At 47.6% G+C, this 9,980-nt stretch overlaps 1 protein-coding gene across 1 annotated transcript in view; it reads left to right on the top strand.

The window, feature by feature from the left end:
- The first annotated feature begins 1,255 nt into the window (after positions 1 to 1,255).
- ZDHHC7 (zinc finger DHHC-type palmitoyltransferase 7) overlaps positions 1,256 to 9,980 on the top strand; it is a 32,903-nt gene continuing 24,178 nt past the window's right edge. Inside the window, exon 1 of the mRNA XM_066242933.1 lies at positions 1,256 to 1,796. The gene's annotated coding sequence lies outside the window, so the exon portion shown is untranslated. The remainder of the gene's footprint in view (positions 1,797 to 9,980) is intronic.

The raw sequence follows: 9,980 nt of genomic DNA, 5'->3' as shown, positions 1-9,980 counted from the left end.
TCAGACATACAAATGAATCTTGAATGGTAGAAGTTCAACTGACCTCCCTCCCCCACTGTAGAAGCCATTTTTGTATCTTTTGCGAGTTCACCTCAACATTCCTGACTGCCTATGCATGTGTATCTGCCTTTGGATTTACCTCAACCATTTGTATCATCTTACAACTTCCTCATTAATTACTGAGTTAAATTGAATCTTTTACATGTGCTTATATTTGTGTGAAAGTCATGATTTAACCTTTTCTTTTTTTATTTTTATTTATTTATTTTTAGATTTTATTAATTTTAAAGAGAGGAGACAGAGAGAGAGAGAGAGAGAGAAGGGGGGAGGGAGGAGCAGAAAGCATCAACTCCCATATGTGCCTTGACCAGGGAAGCCCCGGGTTTTGAACCGGCGTCCTCAGTGTTCCAAGTTGATGCTTTTATCCACTGAGCCACCACAGGTCAGGCTAACCTTTTCTTTTTTTAAAGCTACTCTTTTAACATTGCTCACAGCAAGTATATCTCAAGTATAGTCTTGGTGTTATCAAAGATAACCATCCTTTCTTTCAACCTATGTGAAAAGACTTAACCAATGATTGGAGGCCAACCTCACTTTTCTCTGTCGTGGAAACAAAGATACCAGGCCATAGGAGGCTCAGTGAGCGGTGACTGAATGCATAGCGCCACTCTGAATACACAGATACAAGACCCACTAACACAATTTTAAACTTTTAAAAGCTGGAATTTTAATGATTAATTTCATGCACCCCTTACTTCCAAAAGTTTGGCTGAAATAAGAGTTTCTGGAGGCAAGAACGGTAACTAGTGAGAACGTGGCTTGCTGACAGTGAGATTCTTTACCTGTAATTACTGCTTTTCTAATCCTACAATTTAGTGAGTACTCACCAGTTTAACACAAACGCTGGGCGTCTTACTTCCCAGCCCCGCAGCAATTGCCCAATATTATAGGAAACTCAAATATATTAACAACGTGTCCTCCTTCAAAAAATTTAGTACTTGTCATCTGGAAAGAATCGTTGGGATGCCCTGGTGTCCAGGTTCCTCAGAGAGGGCGACCAGGGCTTCAGCGGACCCCAGGAATCAGACCTCCAATCCCCAGTCTAGTATGCTTCCCCTTTTCCCCCCGCGTACTTCTGCCTCCGTCTCTTTCGCTCCTGTCGTTTCCACTTCCCCATCTGCTGAGTTCTTATTCCCGCATACCGTACAGGCCACACCTAAAGCTGATAGTTCCTTGAGAGGTCGCCGCGGGGTCCAAACACTTGGGCAAGAACTCTGGACCTACTGTGACAGCCTTACGCGTGGCTTGGACCTTGCAGCAGCCCGTAGCCCCTATCCTTTCCCTTCCGGATCTCAGTTTGGAGAGATCCCTTTATTTTAGCGACGGAAGCTTGTGACTCGAAGCTTCCTTTCTCAAGGAACTGTCAGACCTTTTAGAGACTCAGTTCCAGAGGAACCCTGGCCACCAAGTCCGGGAAAGCACTTCACGCACCCCTCTCCGCGGCCGGGAGTTGGGGGGCAGCCGAAACTGCGCAAGCGCGACGCCGCTGACCTCGCGGGGTTCACTTCCGGGGGTCGCATCGCCCGGCTCTACAGGCAGGGTTCTGGGCTCTGGCGGCCACCTCTGTCCGATCGCCCGGGAGGGACCGGCGCGAGCCGAGCCACGTGGCCCGCTCCGGTCCGGCCATGAGCGCAGCCGCATGATGCGTCCCTGCTTCGGCCCCTGCAGTCGCCGCCGCCGCCGCCGCCGCAGGGCAGTAGGAGCCGCAGCGCCGGGCGACCCCTCCTGGGCCTCGGGTAAGTGCCGCGGGCTGGGCTGGCTGCTCACGCCCAGGTCTCCTAGCCACTCCCTGCCCCCTGCTCCCTTTCCTCCACCCCGCCGTGATCTGCAACCTTTCCGAATTGCGAGGGTTACTTCTGTGACTGCACTTGACTTTCCCAGGTGTCTCCCTGTCACTCATTAGTTGATCTTTCGGAATCGGGCCCGAATTGCAGCCCCAGCTTCTTGACTGACCTTGGGGGTGACAATCAGCTCTCGGAGCCACGGTTTTCTCCTCTAATATAGGGTTGTTGTTAGGGCTAGAAGAGAGAAGGGCTATAAACCGTTCTGTAAGCTGTAAAGAGTTGTTTATGGGCATATATTACAATGGGCGTTCTCCCACATGGTGCGTGGCTTCTTGAATGCTCTCGTTCATCCCTCCTTTTAAGTTTTTAACTGTTCTCTTTCATTCTTTGCACACCTTTCTTATCTTTCCTTCCCCCGTCAGTGATCTTGGAGAGGGAGGGTTCCTGACAGGGCATCTGGGACAATCAGGTCAGCCTTCAGGGCAATGTCTGCATAGTTTCCTAGTGCAGCCAAGGCTCATCTCTCCTGAGGAGGCAATGCTGCTGGAACTAAGGCACTTTTTACTCTTGGACACACTGTATTCACTTATGAGCAACCAGTTTATTCTGGTAGTTACATTGGAGTGTAAGAACTGTTGATACAGCTACCTTTGTAGCTTCTTTTGTTGTACAAGTTTTGTACAGTGTTTTCCAAACCGATGCTACACTGTTAACATTTGCATTCTGCTTAGTGTGTACTTAATGCACGTATATTTATCTATTTTACTCTTATTTTCTTAGGTGGCCTAGCATTCTAGCTCAGTATATTTTTCTTCCTAAACTCTTCACCTTACAGATGATGAATTTAATTTTTTTTTTTATATGGTCTTACAGCTTTTACTTACCTAAAGTCACCTTGTTAAGTTTGTTTGTTCGGAAGTTACAACTTGGTTAAAGTGACTGGCTCTTGGGATATTTGAAAAATGGAATGGAAAACAAGTGAAAAATTGCATTTCTTGAACATTCTGGAAAATAGAAGGATTAGATTTATTGAAGTTATTTGGATTGTGTACTTTTTTGGAGTTTGGTAGGTTTACATTGACTTTTTTTTATTTTTTATTTTATTTTATTTTATTTTTTCTTCTGAAGCTGGAAACGGGGAGAGACAGACAGACTCCCGCATGCGCCCGACTGGGATCCACCCGGCACGCCCACCAGGGGCGACGCTCTGCCCACCAGGGGGCGATGCTCTGCCCCTCCGGGGAGTCGCTCTGCGGTGACCAGAGCCACTCTAGCGCCTGGGGCAGAGGCCAAGGAGCCACCCCAGCGCCCGGGCCATCTTTGCTCCAATGGAGCCTTGGCTGCGGGAGGGGAAGAGAGAGACAGAGAGGAAGGAGGGGGTGGGGGTGGAGAAGCAAATGGGCGCTTCTCCTGTGTGCCCTGGCCGGGAATCGAACCCGGGTCCCCCTCACACCAGGCCGACGCTCTACCGCTGAGCCAACCGGCCAGGGCCGACTTTTTTTTTTTTAATTTTAAAGATTTTATTTATTCAATTTTCAGAGAGGAGAGAGAGAGAGAGAGAGAGAGAGAGAGAGAAAGGGGAGGAGCAGGAAGCATTAACTCCCATATGTACCTTGACCAGGCAAGCCCAGGGTATTGAACAGGCGACCTCAGTATTCCAGGTCGACCCTTTATCCCACTGCGCCACCACAGGTCAGGCTACATTGACTTTTTTTTTTTTTCATTTTTCTGAAGCTGGAAACAGGGAGAGACAGTCAGACAGACTCCCGCATGCGCCCGACCGGGATCCACCCGGCACGCCCACCAGGGGCGACACTCTGCCCACCAGGGGGCGATGCTCTGCCCATCCTGGGCGTCGCCATATTGCGACCAGAGCCACTCTAGCGCCTGAGGCAGAGGCCACAGAGCCATCCCCAGTGCCCGGGCCATCTTTGCTCCAATGGAGCCTCGGCTGCGGGAGGGGAAGAGAGAGACAGAGAGGAAAGCGCGGCGGAGGGGTGGAGAAGCAAATGGGCGCTTCTCCTATGTGCCCTGGCCAGGAATCGAACCCGGGTCCTCCGCACGCTAGGCCGACGCTCTACCGCTGAGCCAACCGGCCAGGGCCTACATTGACTTTTGAGTTGAGAGATGGTGGAGTACAGACCATTTGACAAGGTAACTTTCTAAAGAACTCATAAAACAACAATTGGAACTCTATGTGGTTGTCTCATACGAAGGCAAAGTAGGTAAAAGTGCTTACAGAAGTGTTCTGTTACCAATGACTCAGAGCCTGCCTCAGATTACAGTGAGTGAATTAGAACTTTACAGCCTTGCTAATCAGTGCAGTATAAAAGCAGAAATCCTTTTGTAATGGTATATCATGCACCACTTAATAGTGATACATTCTGAGAAATGCATCGTTAGGCAGTTATGCTGTGTGTGAACATCATAGAGTGTGCTTACATAAACCTAGATGGTATAGCCTACAACACACCTAGACTGTATGGCACAGTCTGTTGTTCCTAAGCTGCAACTCTGTACAACAATTTACTGTACAACAGCAGATCAAAGTAAGCATGTGAGAAAAGAATGCAATCAGAAGACACAGTAAAAGAGTTATGTGAAGTTGCTGTCAGTGTAATGTGGCATACTGTTTTATAAGCAGGAAGGTACACTAAAGATAAAAAGTATAGTAAATAGGCCCTGGCCGGTTGGCTCAGCGGTAGAGCGTCGGCCTGGCGTGTGGAGGACCCGGGTTCGATTCCCGGCCAGGGCACATAGGAGAAGCGCCCATTTGCTTCTCCACCCCCACCCCCTCCTTCCTCTCCGTCTCTCTCTTCCCCTCCTGCAGCCAAGGCTCCATTGGAGCAAAGATGGCCCGGGCGCTGGGGATGGCTCCTTGGCCTTTGCCCCAGGCGCTAGAGTGGCTCTGGTCGCGGCAGAACGACGCCCCAGAGGGGCAGAGCATCGCCCCCTGGTGGGAAGAGCGTCGCCCCCTGGTGGGCGTGCCGGGTGGATCCCGGTCGGGCGCATGCGGGAGTCTGTCTGACTGCCTCTCCATTTCCAGCTTCAGAAAAATACAAAATAAATAAGTAAATAAAAGTATAGTAAATAGCCTGACCAGTGGGACTCAGTGGATCAAGTGTCAGTGCAGGATGCTGAGGTTCCAGATTTGAAACCCTGAGGTCTCTGGCTTGAGTTTGGCCTGGCCAGCTTAAGAGTGGTGTAGGGCCAGTATCCATGGCCACTTTCACAGCTGCCTGGCCCGTGCAGGTTTACATTTGATTTGGACAGACAGTAATGAAACAACAGAGCCAAGATCTGGTGGGCCATTACCTTTTATTCCTGCTCACAGCCAGCAGGCGAACAAGAAAATACACACAGCGGGTAAAACACTTCCCTTTCCATTCAGGGCTCCCAAAGCCACTTTCTCTGGTTTTTTCCTAGAATCAAAGGCCCACTAGTCTTACTCAGTCCCTGAGCCTGCCTCCCTTTTGGCTGCCTGCCTTCTCTACAACCACGTGCACTCTGTCCCCTAAAACAAGGTGGTTTCCTCTTCCCAAAATGGCCTCGTAGCTCCTCCCTTTAAAACTTTTCGGAGGGGCAAGCCCTCCTCCAGCACACAGCATAACCAGGCCCCTTCCCAAGCATGACGGTAACCAGCCGCCACACGTGGGCAGCACCATTTTTAATTAAAAGTGAGCAAAACCAAAGAACACAAATTATACAAACTTATTTGCCCAACACGTGGGGGCTTGAGTGTGGGATCATCAACATGATCCAAAGGTCACTGACTTAGCCCAAGGTTGCTGGCTTGAGTAAGGGGTCACTGGCTTGGCTTGAGGCACCCCTTCCCCGTCTTGTTATGTATGAGAAGCAATCAAAACAACTACAGTATACTCACAATTATGGTTTATTACAGGGAAAGGATACAGACTGAAGTTAGCTTGTAGGACAGAGGCCAGGGAAGTATCAGAGACGGGCTTCTGTTGTCCTCTCCCCATGGAGTCAGAACATGTTACTTTCCTGGCATTGATATGAGACAGTGTTCATGGGGTATTGTCAGCTGGAGAACTCACCTGGGTCTTGATGTTCTGAGTCTTTATTGGGATTGATTGATTGCGCACATGGTTGGTCTCAGTTTCCAGGTCAACTGATACAGTATGACCCACCCTAAGTTGAAGTGTTAGTCTTCCTTCTGTGGCCAGCCTCCTTCAAAAATGAGATTGTCAGCTGAGGACAAAGGCCAGGGCCAGACCTTTTGGGCAAGGTTAAGTTCTTTTTTTTTTTTTTTTGCTTTATCATTGATAAAGGACTGTCCTTTCTAGATCATGGAGGAGACAAAGGCCTCTGGGAGAGTTCTCTTAGCTTTGATTCCTTTCTAGGTAAAATATCTGAATATATGTCAGTCTTTTTTCTCCCCTGGCCTCTGAGAATAAGATAATCTCTTTCCCACTGTCAACTTGTGTCTGTCATTTGGTCTGCCCAATATGGGACAAGCATTTAGCCATTTACTCTCACTTGCCTCTTTGATTTTCTTCTTTCACTGACCTCTTTGCCTCTTTCTGCAAACACGTTCTTGTCTTGCTAATCTTCGCTTTGCTTATACTTTGTTCCATTCTTGAAAAACCTTCAGTAGAATCCTGTTAATTGTCTTGTAAAATCCAGACCCCTTAAAGGGGGCAAAATAATGCCTTATTTTGGTACAGTAACTTACAGTTTTGAAAACACTTGGGTTATCTTACAGTGCCTTGTATGTAGCAGGTGCTTGGTAAATGTTAGATTAGTGAATAATTTGGCTAGGCAGCAAGTGAGAGTCTTCTAATCGGCTGATACAGCAGGAGCCGAGGCGCAGGGGTGTGAAAGGGCGTGTGGCAAGGTGAACCAGAATGAGCCCTGTGTGGAAGACAGTGGTGAGAACAGCCTGGAAAGGGAGGGAGAGCGGAGTCAATGGAGCTTTGAAGGCTGTGATTTTAATGGTAGCTCCTGCAAGCCACCTAGAGAGTGCTTGGAACCTGGTAACCCTGTGAGGTTAGTGTTGTATCGGAACGGCGAGAAACAGGCATTTTGCCACACAATTAAGTAGCCAAATTAAGGAATCTTTATTTTAAAGCCGGCGACCTCACGGAGATCTAAGTCAGTCAAATTGTGCGGTCAGAACACCGTTTGAGTTTAGCTTTTAAAGACAAAATTACACACTGATTGGGGAATGGGGAGGAGGGGAAGCCTAGCAGTAAAACAAAGCAGTGAAACAAGCTCTTTTACAATGTTTATCTATAAGATTAATTCAGGGAGAAACGTTCTGGGAACATCTTCAACCTTGCGGAACCATCCCAAGGCCACACACAGCCTGGGAAGCTAGTCTCAAGGCCAGCAGTAGTGAGTCTTTTAGAAAAAGTAAGTTCTGCTGAAAGTCTCCTTGTGTTAGAGAAAGTAAATTCTGCTGCTTCATTTCAGTTAGGATTCTACAGATGTATAGGCCAGAGATGAGGGTCCCCTAAACTGTGTTGTGGGAAAGGTGAGAAGGGAGGGATTAGGTCTGTCAGTGGGAAATGTCATCAGCATGAAGGAATGGGGGAAGAGGAGTTGTGTTCCTGGTTAAAAGGTGCCTAATAAATACTGGTTGTGTGAGGAGTGTTGTCAGTACTTGGAAGGAGAGGCCAGCTCCATGTTAAGCTGGTGGTTTGGTTCTTTCTGAGAAAGAACCATTTGCAGTCCATTTGCAACACCCAGTAAGTAGGGGGCAGTCAGAATAAAGAAGCTTCCAGTTTCCTTGAACAGGCTTTTACAGTATCATTTCTTTATTGAAATGTTTTGAATTCTTAAGAGTCCTGTATTTCCCAAACTCAATTTAGCCATTACAGAATGCATTTTCCAAAACCAAGTGCTCTGGGAGGCAATGTGTTTTAATAGAAGAACATGGACTTCAGAGTCACAACAGTCCTGACTCCACCCTTTATTGGCTGTGAACTTGGGCAAGTTACTTCAGCTCTAAGGCTCAATTTCCCTAAAATGCTAATAATAGTGCCCAGCTTTTAGGGTAGTGGCAGTGGTAAATGCTATGCTGTATATACAGCTCCTGACACACAGTAGATGTTCAGTAATTGGCCTTTTCTTTTACCTCCTAGTATTTGACACTGTCATTAATTTGCAACTGAGAGCTAAATCTCATAGCATGTCAAATGTTCATACTGTTTTGGATTGGGGTGAGTCTGATGTTATAAAAATTCATTTCATATTAAAGAGGGTAGCCCTATTTAGGAAAAATGGAAGGAGGTTGGGGTTCATCAATGTTATTCCAGTTAATGGAACTCTGGGCTCTTTTTATAGTATTTCTGGTTCAGAATTACCATGTTGGTAGAGGCAGATCAAAGTCTGTTGAGGCCTCGGGTACAGAAGAAAATATTGGGCCCCGTAAAAAAAAGAGAGATAGGGAAATAAAAATACATATTAACCATATTTTTAAATAAATAAAAAATATTATGTACTATTAATGCTAAAATTGTACATATGAAAACAAACTTAGTGTTGTTAGGAAAAAGTGTCAAGTTGAGGTTTTGCGGGACCCTTCAGAAGTCGGGGCCCAGGGCGAGCACCTGGTGCACCTGCTGTTAAATTCCCCTCTGCATGTTGGGATTTTTAAAAATCGCTGCTCCAGACCCTGGCTGGTTGGCTCAGTGGTAGAGCGTCAGCCTGGTGTGTGGAAGTCCCAGGTTCGATTCCCAGACAGGGCACACAGGAGAAGCACACATCTATCTGCTTCTCTACCCTTCCCCCTCTCCTTTCTCTCTGCCTTTTTCTTCCCCTCCCGCAGCCAAGGCTCCATTGGAGCAAAGTTGGCCCGGGCGCTGAGAAAGGCTTCATGGCCTCTGACTCAGGCGCTAGAATAGCTCCGGTTGCAACTGAGCAATGCCCCAGATGGGCAGAGCATCACCCCCTGGTGGGCATGCCAGCTGTATCCTGGTCGGGTGCATGCAGGAGTCTGTCTGTCTGCCTCTCGGCTTCTAATTTCAGAAAAATACAAAAAAAAAAATCGCTGCTCCATTTGACACTCAGAGCCATACTGTGGCTCTGTACAGCGACAAAAGTGAAACCTTTGGTATGTGTTCACATGCCTTTGAGACCACCTCATCCAGCCTACGTGCTCCAGGTGACACACCTCAAAAATATTTCCCCAGAAAACCCTCCACTAGTGTGAGTTTCTCTTTCCCCCTTCCTCCCTCTTCCTTAACCCTTCCACATTTCTTTCCTCCTCTTTTCTGACGCTCCGACCTCCTGACCCACACCCCACCAGATCTCCCACTGGATCCTCTTTCCTATTCCTTTCATGTTCTCATGGGCTTCCTGTCTACTTTTCCTTGTCTCCCTCAAGCATGCTCCCTGATTCTCTCACTCGTTCACTCAACAAATATTTGTGACGTGTACAGTATGTTAGGGGCGTGCTAGGGGTATTATAAGAAATATTCTGTTGAGATGTCTGACAAAGGAACAAGACAGGCAGCAAGGGGGGAGGGTAAGAGGTGAGGTCAGCGGGCTTCAGGATGGGTAGGATTTTATAGGCCACAGGGAGGCCTTCGGCTTGTGTTCTAACTGCAGAGGCAGTCATGGGATGGTTTTAAGTGAGGGACTGACTCTTTCTGATTTTTATCTGTAAAAATGTCCTCTGGGTGCTGAGTGGGGAATGGATGGTTGGATGAGCAGAGGCTGTGAGTGCAGAAACAGCACTGATTAGGGCCCAAGTGAGGGCTCACAAGCTTTGATCTGACTGGGTGGGGAGGTGGAAGAGAGGGTCAGATTTGGGTGGGTTTTGGAAGTAGAGCCCACAGGACTTGCCAATGAGTTAGATGTGGAGGTGGGGGAAAGAGTTAAATGAAAGGTGAGTCATGTTTGTTGACCTTAGTGGTGCCATTTATTTGTCTACTTATTTATTTACTTAGAGAGGGAGAGAGATGAAAAGCATCAACTCATAGTTGGCAGCACTTTAGTTCTTTAGCTGTTCATTGATTGCTTCCTCATTTGTGCCTTGATAGTGGTGGGGGGTTACAGCAGAGCAAGTGACCCCTTGCTCAAGCCAGCGACCTTTGGGCTCAAGCCAGCGACCTTGGGTTTTTAGCCAGTGACCTTTGGGTTCAAGCTGGTGACCATACAGTCATATCT

The sequence above is a fragment of the Saccopteryx bilineata genome, chromosome 9, assembly GCF_036850765.1.
Source record: "Saccopteryx bilineata isolate mSacBil1 chromosome 9, mSacBil1_pri_phased_curated, whole genome shotgun sequence".
Taxonomy (NCBI): domain Eukaryota; kingdom Metazoa; phylum Chordata; class Mammalia; order Chiroptera; family Emballonuridae; genus Saccopteryx; species Saccopteryx bilineata.
This window is presented reverse-complemented; position numbering and strand designations above follow the sequence as displayed.